The sequence below is a fragment of the Protopterus annectens genome, chromosome 17.part0 (assembly GCF_019279795.1).
Source record: "Protopterus annectens isolate FY-2018-M chromosome 17.part0, PAN1.0, whole genome shotgun sequence".
In the NCBI taxonomy this organism is placed as follows: Eukaryota; Metazoa; Chordata; order Ceratodontiformes; family Protopteridae; genus Protopterus; species Protopterus annectens.
The window spans coordinates 827,586,544-827,605,211 of NC_056751.1; the positions used below are offsets into that span (position 1 = coordinate 827,586,544).

Here is an 18,668-nt window from a genome sequence, read left to right on the forward strand (position 1 = left end):
GAGGGTAGGGTCATTTTTGGTGCACTGTTTCAGTGCGCATATTTTTTCTATTGTTACTGATTTTTTTTTTTACTTTTATGATACACATCACAAGATTGGGCTATATTTTTAAATAAATTAATATCTAAAGAATTGTTTCTCTGCGTTGGGGGGGCAGGGGCGAGTGGCATCAGCAGATTCAAGATAAGCATTTTCGAATTTGACACACAGAGCCCAAAAGGTTCAGCATCACTGCACTAAACCCTTCTTGTGACTCATCTCAGTTGTGCCAGGTAATGGTGCAGGCAAATAAAGCAGTTTTGAAATCATAGGTAGGTAACTAGGGCTATCTGCCCAAAGATATTTATAAGCCTAGCCAGAATGTGTTTGCTTTCGCCACCCCCTTAGATTAGTTCCCTGTCCAGCAGGGCCACTGAATTGATCCCTGAGATAAACTTTGTTTCCCATCCACCCGTCAAGATTTCTTTTGAAGAGTGTTAGTAAGGTGCTCTGCCTAATGTAGATTGGGATCTTGTTCCAAAGCATGGGAAGTCTCTGGGACAGGAATCTATCCCTCCAGCACATCCTATTTATTGTTCTGGTGAGGTTGAGATCCCTAGAGCATGTGGCTCGTGGGGATAAGGTTTTCTTTAGGTGGAGCACGTCCATTAATTCTGGGTTGGACATGGCCTTGTATGTCAGGCAGAGATCACCTCTGAGTAGGCGGTATGCAACAGAGTACAGCTGTAATTTCTTCAGTCTAGCTGCATAGGGCATCTGTTTGAGGTCAGTGATCCTCTCGGTGAGGTACTTCTGAGGTCTTTCCAGCTGTTGCAGGTGTCTTGTAAGGTACATCCCAAATGCAGCGTTGTACTCTATGATGGCTCTGATGAGTGATGACTAGAGGGGCACAATGACCTCTTTTGATCTGGATGCCAACACTTTTGTGATTAGGTGGGCCACATAGAAGGATTTTCTAACCACTTTGGCAATGTGATAATCAAAGGTGAGGTTACTATCTACTTGGGTCCCCAGATCCCTTATCACATCTTCCGTATTTAGGGGACTACCACCTATGTAGTAGTTGGTGGGTATTTTGTTTTTTCCAAAGGGGATGACTATGCACTTTTTGGCATTTAGCTTGAGGCCATGATTTTGACACCAGGTATCCGTCTCAGTGAGACCCTTTTGGAGGATATCTGACATCCGGAGAGTCAATTATAGCTCCTAGTTTGCAGTCGTCTGCAAACTTGGTCAGCCATAGTCCTCCTGTGCTTGCCTGTACCTCTGGAGAAGTATATGCCGAACAGGAGTGGTCCTAGGACTGAGCCCTGGGGAACTCCACTTGTAACCGATTTAGAGTTGGACCTAGCTCCCACAACTCTCACCATGTTGGTTCTGTCCATGAGCCAGTTGGCAACCAATCTTGTGACGTAGGGATTTTTGTTCAGGCTGGTGAGCTTGTCTATAATACCAGAATGGGGAATGGTGTCGAAGGCCTTTGTGAGGTCTAGGTAGGCTGTGTGTACCACTTTTCCCTCATCTATAGCCTTTGCCTCAAAGAAGTCCAACAGGTTTAGGAGGCATGATCTGCCCTAAAAGCCGAACTGGGTAGGGTCCAGTGTTTGGAGGTTCCCAATGTCTCTGGTAATGAGTTCCATGATGATGCGCTCCATAGCCTTGCAGACCAAGCTAGTCAGGCTTATAGGGCGATAGTTCCCGGGGTCTGTTGTGGCTCCAACCTTTGTGAAGCGGAATAACCGCTGCTGTGCGCCACTCTATGGGTACGTAGCCTGTGGAGAGGCTGAATTTGAACAGTGTGTTTAGGTGAGGGGTTAGTTCGTCTGAGCTCATGTAGGACGCAGCCTGGGACACCGTCCGATCCCACTGATGCTGTGTTTTTGGCTTTAGAGAGGGCTGTTTTAACCTGAGTGTCTGTGATTTTAGGGACTCTACATTCTTCTGGTAGGGTTATGGGCCCTCTTGGGGGTGAGAGAGGGGTGAAATTTTCGCTGAACTTGTCTGCCAGGATATTGGCGATATCGGTCGGTTTAGTGTATTTTATGCCATTCTGCACTAACTCCGAGCAGATCTGAGCATTGCCACTTAGATTCTTGACCTAGCTAAAGAATGCCTTGTGGTTATCTTTGGAGTCCTTGGCAATTTTTCTTTCAAAGCTCGCCTTGGATGATTTTATGAGGGATCGAAGTTTCCTGACTATACTGATCAGGGATGTCTTCCCTTCTTGGGATTTTACTCTTTTCTGTACTAGTTTCCTCCTTTTACTGTGTTGCTTGTTTATGGCAGGAGTCCACCAGACTGGTTTCCTTTTCTTGGAGGAGTGAGTCTTGGTTTTGTTTGGGATGGCATGATCCATGCATTCTTGTAGGTGCCCGTAGAATGTATTAGTGAAGGATTTTGCAGCTTCGACAGTGTTATCCTTCAGCATGGGGGCTTTAAAACTTTCCACCTCGGTCTTAAGTAACATGAAGTTTGCTTTTGAAAAGTTTTTCACGTTGGTTTTTTTGTCCGGGGGTGGGGGCGGAATGTGGATATCCAAAGTGATTTGTTTATGGCCAGATCTAACCAGTGAGGGGTTGACTTCTGGTGTGGAACACCGGTCGCCCATGTTGGTGATGACCAGGTCCAATATGTTGTCACCTCTGGTGGGTGTGTTGACCAGCTGAACCAGGGCGTTTGAGTTTATAAATTCTAGGAAATGTTGGGCAAGGGAGTTAGTACTTGAGTAGTTCTCCCAGTTAAAGTTTGGGTAATTGAAATCACCCAATATTAGGGTGTTTGGTAGAACCTTTATGTTTCCCAGTGTTTCCAGAAATGTGGAATGGGGGGGTACTGGGACATGGTGGGTGATCTGTAGCAAGCTACAATTTTAACTGCAGTTTTGCCCATTGTTAGTTGCACCTGGATGATCTCTGAAGCATCGTGCTGTGCCACTAACCTGGAGGTGTGGGCATCCTTGATGAATATGGATACGCCCCCACCTTCTGTATTTCGGTTTGGGTTCTGTGGCTGAAATGTATGGTAGGAGTTGTAGCCTGGTAGTGCTGGGGTGCTCTCTGGAGCCTTAAACCAGGTTTCTGTTACTGCACATATATTGGTTTTTCCATACTGAGGAGTGCCTCGAGTGCTTGCATTTTGGGGTTCAGACTTCTGGCATTGAGTAGCATTACCCTCAGTTTTTTGTTATTTGTGCTATTTACGGCAGTGGGTTTTGTCTTTTGAGCCTTGCCTAAAAAAGACACTATGGGGGTGGCAAGAGCCTTGGCCAGTATTCGAAAGACTAAGGGTGACAGGTGCAAGCCGTCTCTAGTGAAGCAGCGTGGCTTGTAGAGCATGTCGTCCCAGGCGGACAGACACTGGATCCCCTTTGAATGACACCAGAAACTTAGCCAATTGTTGAAATTGAGAATTTTTTTCTTTATACCGTGGTATCATTCTTGGTGAGGGCAGGATGCTACTCAGGGTCAGGGTCATACCGGCCTGGACTACGTGATCAGAGAGCTCTTCCATGTCTCTTTTCATGTAGTCCAGAGAGGTACGGCTCAGGTCATTCACACAAACGTGGACAATGACAGTCATATTTGTACTTGTTCTGTAGTGACCTGAATGCTTGCGTTATGTGGCAGATCCTGGCGCCCAACAGGCAGCTAACAGTAATCTCCTTATTCAGCTTAGTGAGTGGGACATCAGTGTGCCTGACTATAGAGTCACCTATTATTAGTATGCTGGGTATGTTATTTTGCCTTAAGGGCTGTGATTGCATGGCACACTGGTTTTGTGAAGTATGTGTTTCATGGTTTGTGTTGGGAGGTGGAGGTTACTTGGATGTTTGCTTTGGAGGTCTCTGTTGGTTTTGCAGATTTTTATTTAGAGCCTCCAAGTATGTTTTCATGTATTTATGTGTTTTTTTTTTCCAGTGCTGCTTTAATGGGTCTATGTGAGACTGGTGGTGTGATGCAAGTATTTCCCTTCTCCTCTTGACTGTCTGATCCAGTCTTGGGTTGAGAGAGCTTAGCCTCCAGTTTGGTCGTATAATTGCATCTCTCGGATGTATTAGTGTTCGGTGGTAGGAGGAGGGGGTTGTCTGTGTACATGAGGCAGTTGCAACACTGCCTCAAAATGCCCAGATTCACCAGTTGGACTGGAGAGTACACCTGACACTGCCGTTTGGACATGCCTGGATGGGTACAGTGAACTGTTTTACTGGATGGCTGGTAAGGTCGAATAGAGAGCCTTGCCCTTCTGTACCGTACAGGAGGGTCTAGTGCTAAGGTTTATAACTGCTTGCTATAAGTTTTGAGGAAGTGCCAGGCGGAGAAAAAAAGTGGTTTGAGTGCTAAAGTTGAAAGTTTGTCTAGTTCCAAGGGAAAACTTGAAGAGGAGACTTTGTGGAGCTGGGAATAGTTTTACCCTAGCTAACTGGTGCTGCCCGGCACGCAAAACCAGGCAAATACGGTATTTATAGCAGGGAAATGAAAGAGATAGAAATGAGCCCAAAATGGCCAATAAACTACTAATTTCTGGGCTGAAACCACTCCTCCAGGGACAGACAGGCTGCTCAGCTCCCTCTCTCACAGGTGAACAGAGAACTTCCTTCTATCCAAGTAAGGTATGGGCAAACAGATTTGTAACAGCCCTGAGTTCAGCACTAACCTGAAAACTGGACTATACTAGCTTAGAAAGGTGAGAAACAAGCATATATATATATATATATATATTTTTTTTTTATTATTATAATTTTTTTTTTTTTTGAAAATAAAGCAGATACACTCAAAAAACACTAAATGCACAGAAAAGGATACTTATTGTTATACATCGCAGATCAGAGTTGTAGACAATGCCCTTAGTAATAAAGTAGGAAGAAACACAAATACAGTAAAAGCAGATGAATAAAGAACAACAGAAAACTAACAAACTGATTTAAACAAGTTACCCAATTATCCAGAAAAAGGCTCAAAACTGAGCCCTGTTCCAGCAGTCTTCAAACAGATAAGTTTTAACTGCACACCCCTGCTTACTAAGGTGCAGGTGAACCTTCTCCAAAAAAAATTGCCTGGATCAGTGCTCAAGTTATACAAACAAAGCTAGATTCAGTAGGCCTGAATCTGGTCTATGCTACAGCAACAAACCGCACCAATTTCAGAAAGAAACAATTCAAATAAGCAGGCCTGTGACCAGATATTCCCAGCTCAGAAGGGCAGAATCCAGCCTCTCCTCCCACAAGAATACAGACCACAAACCTTCTTAATGTAGAATAACTGGCCTGAAGCCCAAGTGCTTAAGCCAGAACTAATACACTTTTAGAATAGCAGACACTGGGCCTTCAATCAGCAATTCCCAGCTTAGAAGGATGTAAGCTACCTGTCCTGCCACAACAGTGCAGACCACAAACCTTCTTAATGTAAAACAGCCTGTATGAAGCCCAAGTGCTTAAACCAAGACTTAGAACAGTTACAGTTTAATCAGGCTACTACCAAGCAGTAATAAATGCAGCAGAATAAATAAAAGTGAGTACTTTTAAGAAAAGCAAAAGAAAGTAGGAGTAAAGACAAATACAGTAAAAGCAAAATTTTTTTTTTTTTTATTTGCCTTCTCAAATCTATTCTCTGTATTAAGTAGAGTGAACACTAGACTCAGAATATGATCTCACTGTACTCGGTTAAGTGAGCAAATGAGATGGACACAGGAGGAGTGTTCTAATACAGACTTACAGGAGGGGCGGGCAATTCCAGAGCCACTAACACCAACACAAGAACAGGGTGGGTGGGGAACTATAACTGCAGAGAGAGACAGACCACTCCTTCTGTATTCGGTTTGGGTTCTGTGGCTGAAATGTATGGTACGAGTTGTAGCCTGGTAGTGCTGGGGTGCTCTCTGGAGCCTTAAACCAGGTTTCTGTTACTGCACATATATCTGTTTTCTCCATACTGAGGAGTGCCTCGAGTGCTTGCATCTTGGGGTTCAGACTTCTGGCATTGAGTAGCATTACCCTCAGTTTTTTGTTATTTGTGCTATTTACGGCAGTGGGTTTTGTCTTTTGAGCCTTGCCTAAAAAAGGCACTATGGGGGTGGCAAGAACCTTGGCCAGTATTCGAAAGACTAAGGGTGACAGGTGCAAGCCGTCTCTAGTGAAGCAGCGTGGCTTGTCGAGCATGTCGTCCCAGGCGGACAGACACTGGATCCCCTTTGAATGACACCAGAAACTTAGCCAATTGTTGAAATTGAGAATTTTTTTCTTTATACCGTGGTATCATTCTTGAAGGCATGATGCTACTAAGGGTCAGGGTCATACCGGCCTGGACTACGTGATGAGAGCTCTTCCATGTCTCTTTTCATGTAGTCCAGAGAGGTATGGCTCAGGTCATTCACACAAACGTGGACAATGACAGTCATATTTGTACTTGTTCTGTAGTGACCTGAGTGCTTGCATTATGTGGCAGATCCTGGCGCCCAACAGGCAGCTAACAGTAATCTCCTTATTCAGCTTAGTGAGTGGGACATCAGTGTGCCTGACTATAGAGTCACCTATTACTAGTATGCTGGGTATGTTATTTTGCATTAAGGGCTGTAATTGAATGGCACACTGGTTTTGTGAAGTATGTGTTTCATGGTTTGTGTTGGGAGGTGGAGGTTACTTGGATGTTTGCTTTGGAGGTCTCTGTTGGTTTTGCAAATTTTTATTTAGAGCCTCCAAGTATGTTTTCATGTATTTATGTTTTTTTTTTTCCAGTGCTGCTTTAATGGGTCTATGTGAGACTGGTGTTGTGATGCAAGTATTTCCCTTCTCCTCTTGACTGTCAGATCCAGTCTTGGGTTGAGAGAGCTTAGCCTCCAGTTTGGTCGTATAATTGCATCTCTCGCATGTATTAGTGTTTGGTGGTAGGAAGAGGGAGTTGGCTGTGTACATGAGGCAGTTGCAACACTGCCTCAAAATGCCCAGATTCACCAGTTGGACTGGAGAGTACACCTGACACTGCCGTTTGGACATGCCTGGATGGGTACAGTGAACTGTTTTACTGGATGGCTGGTAAGGTCGAATAGAGAGCCTTGTCCTTCTGTACCGTACAGGAGGGTTTAGTGCTAAGGTTTATAACTGCTTGCTATAAGTTTTGAGGAAGTGCCAGGCGGAGAAAAAAAAGTGGCTTGAGTGCTTAAGTTGAAAGTTTGTCTAGTTCCAAGGGAAAACTTGAAGAGGAGACTTTGTGGAGCTGGGAATAGTTTTACCCTAGCTAACCGGTGCTGCCCGGCACGCAAAACCGGGCAAATACGGTATTTATAGCAGGGAAATGAAAGATAGAAATGAGCCCAAAATGGCCAATAAACTACTAATTTCTGGGCTGAAACCACTCCTCCAGGGACAGACAGGCTGCTCAAAGCTCCCCTCTCTCACAGGTGAACAGAGAACTTCCTTCTATCCAAGTAAGGTATGGGCAAACAGATTTGTAACAGCTCTGAGTTCAGCACTAACCTGAAAACTGGACTATACTAGCTTAGAAAGGTGGGAAACAAGTATATATATATATATATATATATATATATATATATATATACATACACACATGTATATATATATATATATATATATATATATATATATATATATATATATATATATTTATATATATATATTTATATATTTATATATATTTATTTATTATTATTTTTTTTTTTTTTTAGAAAATAAAGCAGATACACTCAAAAAACACTAAATGCACAGAAAAGGATACTTATTGTTATATATCGCAGATCAGAGTTGTAGACAATGCCCTTAGTAATAAAGTAGGAAGAAACACAAATACAGTAAAAGCAGATGAATAAAGAACAATAGAAAACTAAAACTGATATAAACAAGTTACCCAATTATCCAGAAAAAGGCTCAAAACTGAGCCCTGTTCCAGCAGTCTTCAAACATAAGTTTTAACTGCACACCCCTGCTTACTAAGGTGCAGGTGAAACTTCTCCAAAAAAAATTGCCTGGATCAGTGCTCAAGTTATACAAACAAAGCTAGATTCAGTAGGCCTGAATCTGGTCTATGCTACAGCAACAAACCGCACCAATTTCAGAAAGAAACAATTCAAATAAGCAGGCACAATAAGCCTGTGACCAGATATCCCTAGCTCAGAAGGGCAGAATCCAGCCTCTCCTCCCATAAGAGTACAGACCACAAACCTTCTTAATGTAGAATAACTGGCCTGAAGCCCAAGTGCTTAAGCCAGAACTAATACACTTTTAGAATAGCAGACACTGGGCCTTCAATCAGCAATTCCCAGCTTAGAAGGATGTAAGCTACCTGTCCTGCCACAACAGTGCAGACCACAAACCTTCTTAATGTAAAACAGCCTGTATGAAGCCCAAGTGCTTAAACCAAGACTTAGAACAATTACAGTTTAATCAGGCTACTACCAAGCAGTAATAAATGCAGCAGAATAAATAAAAGTGAGTACTTTTAAGAAAAGCAAAAGAAAGTAGGAGTAAAGACAAATACAGTAAAAGCAAAAAAAAAATTTTTTTTTTTATTTGCCTTCTCAAATCTATTCTCTGTATTAAGTAGAGTGAACACTAGACTCAGAATATGATCTCACTGTACTCGGTTAAGTGAGCAAATGAGATGGACCCAGGAGGAGTGTTCTAATACAGACTTACAGGAGGGGCGGGCAATTCCAGAGCCACTAACACCAACACAAGAACAGGGTGGGTGGGGAACTCTAACTGCAGACAGAGACAGACCACACTGTAAAACACACACAACAGAAAAAATGAAACTAATGGCACAAACCAAGGGAACGAGTTTTACACAAAACATTGACAGATACTGATGCAATGTGATTTTCGCAACTAAAGCAGGTCAATGAAGCAGAAGTAAAACAGTGTAACAGGCTCATTTATATTTTCAGCTGACCAAATTAGTCTCACTAGGCCATGGGCCTTGTCAGGGACATACCCAAGGTAGCACTCATGCCAACAAGGAGAAATTTGACTAGGGCACCAGGGACATTCTTTTTTTATGTGCTAAGTGGTGCCAGACAACTATTACTAACATGAAAGATGGGACTTACAAGCCAGAGACAGACTACAAAAGCCATAATGATTCTATGTGCAATTACCCGAAAGGCTACAAGTTATTAAAAATACCCAGAGGACTAGAATCTGCAATTTTAGCTGAATATACTGAAAAGGAAGAGCTGGATGAGGAAGACTAAATCCTACTTCTTCCCCCTTAATGCTCTTCTTTCTATACCCCTTCCTTCTGGCCTTTGTCCCCTCTACAGCTTTAATCAATAGAATCTCTTAGTTATGTACTTACCATAACGATAGATGGTATGTGATCCATCTCGTCTACATTCAATACTGATGGGCTCGGAGCTGAGAATCGGCTCCAACTCGGCCATTCTGACTAGCACGAAGTCTCTCATTGGCTGGGCCAACCGTATATCCCAGGATGCACCACGCCCAGACCCCCAGATCTAGTTTGCCCCCAACACATTCTTCCACCCACAGAATACACAAGAGACAAGTGTAAGAGGAGAGAAAATCATATCCTCATGGGAATCAAATACTTGTCTCCTCCAAATCCAACAGGAAGGGGGAAGGAGGGCGGGTACGTAAGAATGTAGGCGAGATGGATGACATACATCTATCGTTATGGTAAGTACATAACTAAGAGATGTAATGTGATCCTATCTCGCCTACATTCAATACTGATGGGACAGCGTCCCTAGCACCTAAATCCTGGGAGGCTCACTGGAAAACACTCCTGAGCAATGTGGAACCAAAGGAAGCATGACATCTAGATGTCATGTCCAATTTATAATGAGAAATAAAGGTATGTGGAGAAGTCCAAGTAGCCGCTGCACAAATTTCATCCATGGACAGCCTAGCGTGAAAGGCCAATTAAGTTGCCATAGCCCTGGTAGAATGCGCCTTCACTGGAAAGGGAAGATTCCTACCCTTCAATGCATAAATGAATGAGATGCAATCTAATCCACCTAGCGATAGTCGCCTTGGTTACAGATCTGCCAATTCTGTTGTCCGAGAAGGACACAAACAACTGGCTTGATTTTCTCTCCTGTTGTGTCCTATTCAAATAAAACCTCAATTGTCTATGTACATCCAACTGGTGAAATATGTATTCTGCTTTGTTAGAGAATTGCGGAAAAAAGACTGGTAGCTCAATAGCCTGTTGGAGACAAAAATCAGAAGATACCTTAGGGAGAAAGGAAGGATTTAGTCTTGGAGATACTCTGTAGTTGTGAAAAATCAAATAAGGAGGTTTGACAGTAAGGGCTTGAAGCTCCGATACCCTTCTAGCTGAAGTAATGGCTACCAAAAATGCAGTCTTCCATGATAAGAATTTTAATTCACAAGTGGCTGCAGACGTCAAAGCACCGAGCACCATATTTAAGTCCCATGGTAGAATGGGTTGCGAAATCGGGGGGCAAATTAACCAGGCTCCTTTTAGAGAAGCTTTACACAGCTTATGACCCATGAGGGAAGGCACATGAGCTATGTGATAATTAGAGATCGCTGCCAATTGGACCTTTATAGTGGAGACAGCGGAACCCTGTCTTAAAAGCGTCTCAGAAATCCAACACCGCTGACACAGGGGCTGTGAGGGGATTAAGGTCACGCTGCTCAGCCCAAACAGCAAACCTCTTCCATTTACTAGAGTAAATCTTTCTAGTAGACGACTTATGAGAGGAGGACCGAAACTGTAGTACCTCCGGGGTAAGGTTATGCTGTCTAAGGAAGGAAGTGGAGTAGCCAAGCAGCGAGTCTGAGAGTTCAGAGGGATGGATGAGGCTGTCCCGACTGATGAGTCAATAGGTCTGGAGCTGGGTCCAGGATCCAAGGCCCATCCACCGCATATTTCCGAAGGAAGGGGAACCAAACTTGACGGGGCCAGAGTGGTGCTATCAAAATCATGCTGCTTCCCGCGTAGATTGCCTTCTGAATCACTCTTGGCAAGAGAGGGACCGGAGGGAAGGCGTAGAGCAGACCGGAGGGCCAATTGTGGACTAGAGCATCCCTGGGTGGCTCCCCTTGAGGAGGGATTAGAGTGAAATAATTTCTGCACTTCGCATTGAGGGGACTGGCAAAGAGGTCGCAGCAGGGAAGACCCCACCTGGAGAATATCTGAGTCGCCATTCGATCGTTCAGAGACCAGTCGTGAAGCATCAGAATAGCTCTGCTCAGCCTGTCTGCAATCACGCTGGACTTCCCCAGAATGTGCGTTGCCACTAGAAAGCGCTGGGAAGCAGTAGCCCAGTTCCACTCTCTCACGGCTTCCCTGCAAAGGGGATAGGACTTGGATCCCCCCTGTTTGTTCAGATACCAGACAACCAACATATTGTCGGAAAGAATTGCAATAGTTCCCTGGGGAAAAAAGCTGTGGAGTGCCTGCAATGCTAGAAGCACTGCTCTCATCTCCAGAACATTGATATGCAAGAGAGTCTCGTGGATCTTGCCACATACCTTGAACCTTCCTGCCCAGGTAATGTCCCCCCCACCCCATAAGGGAGGCGTCCGTGGTTACCGTGGCAACGGGGGATGAACGATCTTCCTTGATTCAGATTGGAGGGGAGAAGCCACCAACGAAGATCTTGTCTGCATCGCTCCGTAATGAAAACCGGATGGGACAAGGGCAGATCCTGATATGACCACTGGGCCGAAAGGAGCCATTGAAGTATTCGCATGTGCAATTTGGCAAGCGGGACTAGAAGGATGGTAGCCGCCATTGTTCCCAGCAACTGCAGAACTGTTCTGGCTTGAGCTTTTCTGCGGGGCAATAAGGCCATAAACTTGAGCCTGTAACACCTTTATTCTAAGGGTAGGAACGCTCGCATCACTACAGAGTCTAGCTCTGCGCCGATAAAGGCAACACGCTGTGATGGCAGCAATGCAGATTTTGCCCAATTGAATTCCTAACAGAAGCCCCCATTTGAAGGTGGTTCTCATGGCTTGAAAAAGTAGATGCCTGGTGGGGGTGGTGAGGAACCAGTTGTCTAGATAAGGAAACACCTGGAATCCTAGACGTCTCAGGTGAGCCATCACCACTGCCAAACACTTGGTAAACACCCTGGGGGCTATAGTGAGACCAAAGGGCAGGGCCCGGAATTGAAAATGACTGGCTCCCAGCCGGAAGCGTAAATGATGCCTGGAGGCCTTGTTTATCTTGATGCGATAATAGGCGTTCTTGAGATCTACGGAGCACAACCATACTCCTTTCTCCAGCAAGGGGAGAATGGATTGTAACGTGACCATTCGGAACTTGGACTTTTTCACAAAGCGGTTTAAACGGCTGAGATCCAGAATGGGTCTCAAGTCCCCTGTTCTCTTCGGCACCAAAAATAATCTTGAGTAAGTTCCTGATCCGATCTGGTCTGCGGGGACTGATTGGATGGCTCCTTTTCTCATCAGCTTTGAGATTTCTAGTGCTGCTTGATCCCGTTGACTGGGTGGAACGTCCGGGATTCTTTGTGACGGTGGGGGAGAACGGATGAAGGGAATGGTATAACCTCCGGCGATGATTCGAAACACCCATCGATCCTGAGTGATGGACTCCCAGGCCTGAAGGTGCTCCAAAAAACGATCCCCGACTGGCTCCGGAGACGCACAGTTGGGTAATCCCTCAGGGATGCTGGAAGGAGGAGCCACGAAAGGATTTGCAGTTTCCTGTATTGCAGGGGCCTCCGCCACGTCTGGGGCGACGTCTTCCGGAGTAATTTCCCCCTCCTCTGCCTCTGGAGGGGGATTCACTCTGATGGGCGGGGAAAGACTTTTGAGACTTTCTGAACCACATTTTTCCTCCCCTCTGAGCCTTGGGATAAGGTCTAGTGGGGAGAGAAAAACGGGCCACAACGGCAGACAGTCTTACCCTCCTGCTCACATCTCGTGAGGGTGTCTCACTTTGGGTCCAAAATGAGAGGACCCGTCGAAAGGGGCGTCATTGAAAGAAGACTTGAAAGCGTCTGCAAAATGACACAAGCGCATCTAAGCTTGCCTCCTGAGGGCTACGCCTGAACTCGCTGCTCTACCCGCCCCCTCAGCTGCATAAGATATGAGTCTCATGGAAGAGTTGACAATGGAAGAAAGGGTAGACAGCTGGGCGTTAAGACTAGGTCAACGCCTCAGGCACGTTACCCGCCAGGCTATTTCCCAACTCTTTAATGAGATCCCTTTGGAGCAGTGTAAAATAACACAAGTAATTCAGCGACAGCTAAGTAAAGGTCGCTGAAGACAGGGTACGCTTCCCATACCTATCCATGATCCTAGACTCCTTATTAGGAGGATGGATGGAAGTAGAAGCCTCTGCCACGTCCTGCTGAGTGGCAGACGCCACCACCATAGCATCTACGGGTACTCCCTTGGACAAAAATTTTCCAGGAGGCGCAGATAAGAACTTATTGGGGCGGCTAGGAACTGGCTCCACAGTGTCAGGGTGTTCCCACAACCTTCGACAAATAAGATCCAACAATTCATCGAAGGGTGGAGACACCCAAGAGGCGGAAGGCTGAGCTCCGAAGGCCTTGAGGAAGACAGACTCCTCAGAAGGGTTTTTGGATGGCCAGTCGCCCAACTGTCTCAAGATCTCCAGGATGTCGGAGAACGAGACATCATCCGAGGACGACTTCGGGGACCCTTCTGCATCATCGAGGTCGGTGTCAGAGGTGACAGACTGATCTGGGGAGTCTAGGTGCTTCCTCTTACACAGCTTCTTTCTGGAGGCTCTTCAGGCACGGACTCTGAAGGGCCTTCAGAAAGCAGGGGACCACACATGGAGGTATCCTCAGGCCTTGGAGCCCTACTGTCCAGAGATAGAGGGTCACCAGAAACTCTAGTCTTAGTGTCCAGGGAGGGAGAAGCTGATTCGGGTGAAGTCACCAAGGACTTGGCCAGCGTGCTCCTCATAGCCTCGAAGGCGGGTCCCACCGAATCGGAGGAAGGGCCCGTCTCCAAAGCCATGACCGGAGTCGGGGTTCCCTTAGCCAAAGCACCAAGGGGGAGACTCAGAACCAAAGTCAGTGGTCCTGATGTATCACCCTCTGGCCCGACTGATGACCCCCGAGTACCGAAACCTGCAGAAGGACTAGAGAAGGTTGGAGCCATGGGCGGAACCGAAAGACTGGCGGGGGGGTCTCGGAACATACCCAAAGACTTCAACAGCACCAAGGATGTCTGAGGAGGAAGGAATGGAACCGATACAATGGTGGGCTCCGGAGCCAACTGGGCTGGAGCCGAAAATAATTTAGATAACACTGGCGACTGTAGGAGTCTCTGGACCACCCTATCTACGTCCGAATCAGATAACCTGTGGGACCTGGAGGAGACCGATGGGAAAGGTTTCTCGACCCCCTTCTGAGAGACACGACTAGGAGAACGGCTCCGAATCGGCTCCAAGATGATCGGAGCCGAAGTAGGCTCGAGAAGCATAGAAACCTCCTTCGGCGCCGAAAGCTGTGGAACCGAAGAAGCTGGCTCCAAAACCAATGGAACCGAGCCAGTGGACCCTGCTGTAGACCCTGAATCTTGCGGCTCCGAGACCAATGGAGCAGAGAAAGGAGACACAGCTTTAGACCCCATAGCCAATGGCTCCGAGACCAGTGGAGCCGAGGAAGGGGACATCGACCTGGATCTTTTCTCTGGCGGCTCCGAAGAGGACGGAGCCGGGGATGACTTTTTCGACTTGGCCCTGGACTTCTCAGAGGGAGAAGAAACAGCTTCCTCAAAGGAGGGTTTAATTAAACCCTTCAGGATAAGTTTATTTTTTCTCTCCTGCAAGACTCTCGAAGAGAAAGCATGACAGACACTGCAAGATTCTTGAAAGTGTTTGGCGCCAAGGCAGTATAAGCAAATCGCGTGACCGTCTGTTAAAGACATCTTATACCTACACCTTGCACATTTTTTAAAACCCGATGGCTTATGTTCTTCATCTTTGGTAGACATGATACAGCAACACAAGTCAAACAAGTTAAACACAAGTTAATCACTAGGGGGCTCTAAGTTAAACGCTGACACAAGATAGGGCAAAGGCCCTCTAACTATAACGGGCCTAGCCCGCCAAACAAAAGGATCACCACACAAGAAAACAACGTCAATTACCACAACGTAGCTATGAAAATAGCTTTTGAATTAAAAATTCTCCTACAGAAAACTGCTAAGAGATATGAAAAAATTCACAGAGAGGCTACTTAGCCACAGCCAAGTTGAGACCACGTCGATACTCCAAGAACGGCAAACGAGATCTGGGGGTCTGGGCGTGGTGCATCCTGGGATATAGGGTTGGCCCAGCCAATGAAAGACTTTGTGCTAGTCAGAACGGCAGAGTCAGAGCAGATTCTCGGCTCCGAGCCCATCAGTATTAAATGTAGGTGAGATAGGATCACATTACATCTAACTTTATTCTAGCCCCTGTTTTTCTCTCTTCTGCTTTTCTCTCTTTCTCTGACCTACAAAATCATTACTTTAGAATTCTGAGTGTTCTTGTACTCGATTGTATTTCTAACCTTTGCATAGACAGATATTATTCATGGACAATTTTTACTTTTATATTGTATTTTAAACCTTGAATAGACTGCGAGCTATTATTCATAGAAACATTTTTTTTTCTGTCAAAACATTTTTAATCTCTTTGTATTTGAATTTAGTCATTTTTAATTATTGTAATTTTTTGTAATTTACTAATACTTGGAGCTTATCTCCCTGGGCCTCTACTGAAAATGGACATGTATCCAGCTAGACTAGCCCAGCCAACAAATGTAAAATAAAAAATGAAAAAATAAAAATGTAGGCAAGCAGTTCAGCAGTGCTTTGGAACAGCTTCAGAGGAGTTGCAGGTTGATCTCTTGTCAGATACGCAAGCAGAAAAAACAAGCAGTGAATGTGAAAAAAAGTCATCTAGCTGGTGGAGCAACCTACTGTGTTGATATCAGAAAACTGCAATCAAGAGTTTTTGCTGAAATAGAATAGGCAGGAAAAAGGGCAGAACACACTGCATTCTCATTACTGACTGCTGCCCTCACAGGAAAACAAGTACTGCTAATGAGGGAAAGGTAATGGGGGGGGGGTGTCTGAAAAAGTTTTGAGAATTAAATGAAATACATTTCATAAAAAATAAGGGGAAGACGGTAGTTCGGTATTCTGATCAAGCAGCAATATGGGTAAGCACTGGATAAGGTGATAAGAGAAAAAAGCTTAAAAAGATTAGTTAGGAACTTACCATGACAGATGTCCCTCTCTGCTTTAGAATTTCTGACAAGGGAGTTGCCTGCCAAGGTGGTGACCCAATGTAGGCCAGTCTGAGGGTTGGAATACTGCAGAGAAGAGGACATCCATTGTTATCCAAGTTCTTACACAACTAATATATATCCTATTCATCTCTTGCAGCATTCCTGACATAAGGGAATAGCAGAAGAATTTTCTAAAAAGCCATGTAGAATGGCCCTGGCAAAGCTCGTCCTGGATCTGGAGATGGAATCCATTTTAGTGTTTCTGTGGATAGAAGTCAAAGTAGCAGCTTTTAGGATGGAGTGGGTGTCTAGACCCTTATGGAAGGCCCAGGAGGAAGACACTGCTCTGTTACAGTAAACTTTGACTGAGCCTGGAAAGGTCTATATCATGGTCAGCACAACAAAAAGCAATGAATTTAGATATCCAATTGGAGGTCTGTTTACACAAAGGTAATCCCAGAGTACTGGGGAGAAGAGAAAAGTAGTTGTGTACCTACCATAAATGTAGATGTTAGAGTGCATTCACTGTTGCAGTCATTACAATTGGGTTATCCTGCTGGCAGGCTACCCGCAGTCGGACCGAGTTCCAAAGTCTAGGTCCGGCGTCGGTTGCTGTCGCCTCCTCCCAGGTGTCAGTGCGCCAGGGGTATAAAAGATGCAGCAGACGCCATTTTCTTCAGTTTTTCTTGCCCCAGATGTCAGGTGCCCCTAAAAAGGTAGGCTAAATTATGCCAATAAGCATGCATACACAAAAAACTTTTCCTTCATCTACAAGCCAATACACCACATAGGTTGTATAGAATAGAGAAGTACAGATAAGTCCCAGCAGGGAAAAGGGGGATGGTGGGAGGGTAACCTGGACTGCAACAGTGAATACACTCTAACATCTACATTTATGGTAGGTACACAAATGTATTATGTTCGTGTTTCACTGTTGGTCATTACAATTGGGTTGAACCCCAAAGCTAAGGTTGGGAGGCTGGTGCTAAACAGGAATAGGAGAGGCTATCAGGCCCTGCAGAACTGCAGTGGCAAAGCCTGCCCTGGATTTAGAGTAGAGAGGTAAGTGACAGTGCTTTGTAAAAGTATGCACTGAACTCCCAAGTTGCAGCCCCTAAGATGTCTTTGGTTGGTACGCCTCCGAGGAAGGCTGCTGAAGTGGCTGTTGCTCTGGTTGAATGTGGCCTAATGCCCTTAGGCACTGATTTGCCATGCTGTGAATAGCAGAAATGAATACAGTGGCCTATCCACTTTGAAATAGTCTGATTCGAGACAGACTTTCCTTGTGATCCTGCAGCATATGCCACTAGAAGTTGTTCCTTCTGAAAGCTTTGGTTCTGTCCAAGTAGAAGCGTAGCTGCCTGTGAATGTCCAAAGAATGCAGAAGTCTCTCACCCTTATTCTGTGGGTTTCGGTAAAAGGTAGGCAAATTAATTGTTTGGTTAAGGGCGACTCTGGACACTACATTAGGCATTAATGTAGGGTTTTTGTCCTTAGAGAAACCCTGTCAGGATGGAAAATGTAAAAGGTTCCACAGCCATGAGTGCCTGCAAAAGACATCTTAGGGGCTCCAACTTGGGAGGTTATTTCTAGGAGCAGAACCGTTTTCCAGGATAAGAATTTTATATCAGCTGCAGAGGCCGGCTCAAACGGAGGCAGTGTGAGTTTTTCCAAGACCTGGTTCAAGGCTCCCGAGAGCACCACACACTACCAGGTTATACCTCATACCATGCTTTTCGGCCCCAAAACATGGACCGAACCACAAAAGGAGGGGGAGTATCAATATTCAAAGATACCCACACCTCCAGGTTGGTGGCACAGCACGAAGCATCAGAGACTATCCATGTGCAACTAACAGTGGGTAAAACTGCCTTCCAGTTTATAGCCTGCTACAGACCACCCCCCCAAACACATGAACCCCACTCGGCCTTCCTGAGAACACTGGAAAATATGAAGGTCCCTCCAAACACCATTATATTGGGCGACTTCAACTACCCAAACAGACTGGGAGCATTACTCTAGCTCCAACACCCTAGCCCAAAGGTTCCTAGAATTTATAAACTCAAATGCTATGGAACAACTTGTTACCACTCCCACAAGAGAGGAAAACATACTGGACCTGATCATCACCAACATGGGGACTCTATACTCCAGACCAGAAGTGTATCCCTCACTGGTAAGATCAGACCATAAACTAACCTCACTGGATATTCACATCCCGACTCCACCACCTGCCCTGAAAACCACAGTGAAAAACTTCTCTAAAGCAAAGTTTACCACTCCTCAAAACCGAGGTGTAATCCTTCAAAGCGCCCGGGCCTGTGGAAAATACAGCCCAGACCGCAGAATCCTTTATAAACGCATTCTATGAACACCTTCAGGAATGCATGGATCATGCAATCCCAAATAAAACCAAGACCCAATCCTCCAAAGGCAGACGT

The 18,668-nt window shown here is 45.3% G+C and overlaps 1 protein-coding gene across 1 annotated transcript in view; it reads right to left on the minus strand.

Annotated features, from left to right (window-relative positions):
* IPO7 (importin 7) overlaps positions 1–18,668 on the minus strand; it is a 2,167,557-nt gene that overhangs the window by 933,770 nt on the left and 1,215,119 nt on the right. The window lies entirely within an intron of this gene.